Below are 5616 nucleotides of genomic sequence, written 5' to 3'. Positions count from 1 at the left end.
TATTTTTTTTAAATTTACGATAGTCATACAGAGAGAGAGAGAGAGGCAGAGACACAGGCAGAGGGAGAAGCAGGCTCCATGCACCGGGAGCCTGACGTGGGATTCGATCCCGGGTCTCCAGGATCGAGCCCTGGGCCAAAGGCAGGCGCCAAACCGCTGCGCCACCCAGGGATCCCCCGCTTACTACTTTAAAAAAGGATGCTGGGGGGCGGGGGTTGTTTTGTTTGGTTTTGTTTTCCAGAAGAGACAGGCAAAGTCCAAGGCCCTGGCTCTCAGCTGGCACTTCGGGCCGCAGCTAGAGGAAAATATGGGAAATAGCAGAAGCGTGCTTCGCTGTGCTTTCCACTCTTCTTTATCAAGTGCCCAGTTTGTGCTAGAAATTCCAGGTCGGGAGGTACAGGCAGACAGGAGGGGGGGTGGTGGTGGAAGGAAAGTGAGAAAATATAGCAACACAATATAGCAACACACACACACATACACACACACATTATTCCCTAAGGCCTAATGCCTGCCCTACTATTCGCACCGCAATACTATACATTAAAGCAGCATTTCCTTTAGCAAGTAGTATTCTCTCCATTCGACACCGGGAGCAGCTTGCAGAGTGCCACCAGGGCCTGGGGGGAGTTCGAATTCGTTCCAAGCATCCCAAACACTCATGGCGGGCGGGGGGCTGTTGTTGGAGGGGGCTTACCACCGCACCACACTGCCAGGGGGGTACAATGGGCCTTCCGTGGATGGATCCGGGAGAGAGTTGGAGCTGAGCATGAGTACAGGTGGGCACAGGCCTGGTTTATCCTACCTGGCCTGGACACTGTTGGGCTCCCTCCCCAGAGTAGCATGAATGGAAGGCTGAGTCCATGTTTCTAGTATGAAGATCATAGTACCATGGCCAGTCTGACCTAGAGTAAAGTTGGGAGTTAGTGTCCGCAACATAGGTGCCAACAACCTCTGCAAGGACTCTGTCTCCCTCCTTACAGCTGTCCCTCCCCCTCCTCTAACGCTGTGGTGCTCACACCATGTGGCTTGTAAGATTCATCACTCCTTCCCTCCCCTTCCACTCTCACCAGTCTCACTGGTCCACATCCCTATGGTTTATTAGACTAGTGGTTCTCAGACTTTCACTTTCATCACAATGACCCAGAGGGCTTGTTAAAATAGTCCCAACTTCTGATCCAGTAGGTTTGTGGTAGGGTATGACAATTTGGGTTTCTAAAAGTTTCCCAGGTGATGACAATGCTGATGCCTGGGACCATACTTTGAGCTCAGCCTCGATGGAAGGCAAAAGTAGGGACTGAAGTACTGAAGTACTGTATGTAGGAACGGTAGTAAGTAGGGACGGTATATAGGGTACTGGAAATAGTTATTGGCAGTTCACGTTCCCAAGGGTGCCTGGGTCTCTTCTCTGTGTGGGGTAGATGGGCTAAATCCCCAAGGAATTGTGGGCACCGTCCAGAATTAGCCCAGTGCCTCTGACCTTCCCGGAGACTCAGCACTCCCCCTAATGGACTGTGACAATTCTCCGCTTTCCTCCACCTTAGGAATGGAAACAAGAGGAACTCTAATTAATTTTCCCAACCTAATTTGGTCATCCATTTATCTCTTTGTCACTAAAGGGGCAGGGGTGTTGTCATAAATGTTTCTGTTTGCAAACTGATTAGCATAGGTTTTGGGCACTCAGTAGTGAATCAATGAATGTGCATGAATAAACCAGTTATGCTTTTTCTTTTTCTCTTTAGGAGAACCCCAACACTTACAAGTCCCCTCCTCTTCTCTCTTCACTTCTCCCAGCTGTTCTAAAACAATTAAAAGGTGGTTTAACATGGTCAAATTCCAGATATTTGCCGAAAAGTTCTCTTTGAGGTGTCATTGTCTTTGTCACCAGTCAGAAGCCTTTAGCAGGTGGCTAGCAAGCAAGCCTTAAGTCAGAAACTGAGGAAGAACCTGCAAAAATTGAATTGAGAGAGAGGAGGAGAGAGGGAGGGAGGAAAGGAGGGAGATTGGATGAGAAAAGCAAGTGGCATTTTATCTCTTACCACCAGGTGGCAGACCTCTCCTCAGGAATGAGAATAAACCTACATTTGCAGCCTGACCTAAACTCTACTTTTTTCAAATCAAAGCCAGGACTAAAGAAAGGACTGTTTCTCTACTTATAAGATCAGAATTGAAGCAGGGAGAGCAATTGCTTATAAATACTTTTGTAACTGCTGCCAAAGTGCTCGAATGATTCCCAGCGCTTCCTTATTAGAAAAGGATCAATGACACGATCTAGTTTTTCCTTCTGGAAAAGAGGTACACCCTCTTGCAGATGTAAGAAAATGGGTTACTAAACTAAGAAAAATACAAAGAATGTAACTTCACACTAGAGGTTTCTGGTGCCATAAAGACATGGGGCAGCCCTCAGCCCCTTTTAGGCACATTGTTTGGCTTCTTTCTCCCAGGCCTTTGTCAGGGAGGTACTCCTCTATTTCCTACCATCCAAGAGTTCTTTGTTCTGTTGCTCACATTGAACTCTTTTCAAACAAAAAAAGGAAAGCTTCATTCGAACTCTAGAGTCTGCTCAGGGGCCTTCTTACAAAATTCCAGCTTGCAATCTAGTGGACACTTGGATGGTCTCTATTACTCCCCGGAATGCTCGAGCCCCTCGGATGATACTCAACATTCCACAAAACCTAAATCCTACAATAACTAAAGCAAGAGTTACACATGTACAACAAGAAGAATATATGCATGTATCTCTTACAGGAGGGCTCAGTGAAAGTTTTGGGAGAAGGGAAGGTGAAGATTTCTGTTTTATATACCTTTCTCATCTCAGGTGGGGGTACAACAGATACTGAGGATATAGTGGTGTACACCCCAATGCCAAGGTCAGAGCAGATCTGTTCCTTCCACAGAAGAGAGGAAACTGTATATGCCAGTATCAGGTTCTCTAACATAGGTGGATATTATCCTGTTAGCCTGCAGAGGTCATTGCTTCTCTCAGTTGACCAACTATAGGCCTTCTCCCTCATTTGGGAGTGAGTGGGCAGGTCCCAGGTACACATGGATAATCTCAAACTAAGCAAAACTTCCCAGCCCAGAGTACTTTATTGGTCAATTCTCTGCCACTGTGGCAGCTCCCTTGTTCACCTTCAATGTTTGTGGATATGGGTGGTAAAGATAGAGACTATGAAATGAATATTATTTAAATAGTACATATTTGTTGTGGTTTTTTTTTTCTATGTGGGTTAACGGAGTCACTCAAAACATATTTATGGAACGCCTTCAGGGCACATAGCATGGTACTTCACCCTTCATTGAAAATCCATTAAAGCAATTACCAGGTCATGCTTGGAAACTTTTTTTTCACATAGGAATTTGCTTTAGTTGCTTGGTTAGCAGGAACTAATTTGAGATGCAAAGGTAACAGCCTCGTTGGTACTAGGAAGGTCTTATGTAAACCATCGCACAGTGAAATGATCTATGTGAACTTATTCACACCTGTATCTGAGTATATGGACTTAAAAGCTACCAACCTAATGGGATAGTGTTCATGTAAGGGAAGATTAACTTCAGAAGTTAGTGAATCATTTTCTACGAATGCTCCAAAGTTAAATGTTTACCTGGAAGGTTATGCCCTGGTTATAGGCCATTAGTGGCCACCAATAAATGAAATTGTGTTCCCATCCATAACACTTCCAGAATGTCCTGTCATCTTGACTCTCATACCAGGAAACTAGCCTAAAAACAAAACAAAACCCTACTTTTTACTGAGATACTATTGATCAAGGCAAATATCCAGACTCATTCAGACCAACATTTGGGTTTGAAATTAATTTTTAAAAATATTTTATGTATTTATTCATGAGAGACACAGAGAAAGAGAGGCAGAGACATAGTCAGAGGGAGAAGCAGGCTCCCTGTGGGGAGCCCGATGCAGGACCCAATCCCAGGACTCCTGTATGACAACCTGAGCCAAAGGTAGATACTCAACCACTGAGCCACCCCAGGTGCCCCAGGATATTTATTTACCAATTCTCCATCCAGCATTGGTTAATATCTGCTTCTGGGAACATTAAAAAGAATGAATGTACAGCAGAACCCCTAAAGGTCTATACTGCAGGTTTCCTAACGGAGCTTACTGTATGTCATAGACATCCACTACAAATAAAACCAGGATCCCGGAATCTACGAGGCCCAAGCAGCAAGGCCACTTAAACTGCAGTCAGAACCTGCTTCAGAGTCTATTCTTGCTCTGGGCCCCCCTGAAAACTTGTTACTCTATACATAGATCAGAGCGGTATTTCTAAATGTGGTACATGGTGTCACCAGGGTCTAAAGAGGCCTACCAGTACTGTATCTCAGAGTGGTAGGAAAAGCAAGACATTTGTCCCCAAACTTGGTGTAGATGCTCTGGCATTCTTCAGACAACTGGCCTCCTAAAAGCTTCACTGATAAAGTAGACCCTTGAGTCATTTTAGGGTTTATTTTTTCCCCTCTGGTATTCAAGTGATCCCATGAACATAATGTTATCAGAAAAGGGGAACTTCTTGGTGTTCTGTGTTAAATGTACAGTCTTCTGGGCAATAATTTGAGGCTTGAAGATAGTCTTAAGGTTCTCAGAAGCTCCAGTTGAGACTGTCCTTTAGGCATTACCTTAAATCACTCAGGTGTCTGAGCAAGGGTCCTTTTTTTTAATAAATTAATTTTTTATTGATGTTCAATTTACCAACATACAGAATAACACCCAGTGCTCATCCTGTCAAGTGTCCCCCTCAGTGCCCGTCACCCATTCACCCCCACCCCCCGCCCTCCTCCCCTTCCACCACCCCTAGTTTGTTTCCCAGAGTTATGAGTCTTTATGTTCTGTCTCCCTTTCTGATATTTCCCACACATTTCTTCTCCCTTCCCTTCTATTCCCTTTCACTATTATTTATATTCCCCAAATGAATGAGAACATACACTGTTTGTCCTTCTCCTATTGACTTACTTCACTCAGCATAACACCCTCCAGTTCCATCCACATTGAAGCAAATCGTGGGTATTTGTCGTTTCTAATGGCTGAGTAATATTCCATTGTATACATAGACCACATCTTCTTTATCCATTCATCTTTCGATGGACACCGAGGCTCCTTCCACAGTTTGGCTATTGTGGACACTGAGCAAGGGTCCTTACAGCCATACCCTTGATTTGGTTTTTGACCTTGGACTTTTTGAGCTTTTAGAAATGTTTACCAGCTGGGAGAACTGGGTTAAGAGTTATATTTTCCAAACTAGCAAATCTATGGGCTTCTAGATATCCTCTAGATTCTTCTTCCAAGTTTCTTCTTTTGCTCATCTTTTTCTTCCTGCCCATTATCATGCAGTTAGAAGAAGCCAAAAGGCTCTTTCAACATCCTACCTGGAAATCTCCTTAATCATATTTTAAAAATCTCTTTAATCATAATTTAGGGGCACCTGGGTGGCTCAGTGGTTGAGCATCTGTCTTTGGCTTGGGTCGGGGTCCTGGGGTCCTGGAATCGAATCCCACATCAGCCTGCTTCTCCCTCTGCCTATGTCTCTGCCTCTCTCTGTGTGTCTCTCATGAATAAATAAATAAGATTAAAAAAAAAGGCTATTAGGTATATTTTCTATC

This window comes from Nyctereutes procyonoides, unplaced genomic scaffold, assembly GCF_905146905.1.
Source record: "Nyctereutes procyonoides isolate TBG_1078 unplaced genomic scaffold, NYPRO_anot_genome, whole genome shotgun sequence".
Lineage (NCBI taxonomy): Eukaryota > Metazoa > Chordata > Mammalia > Carnivora > Canidae > Nyctereutes > Nyctereutes procyonoides.
The sequence above is the reverse complement of the archived record's forward strand: the minus strand, read 5'-3'. Positions refer to the sequence as shown.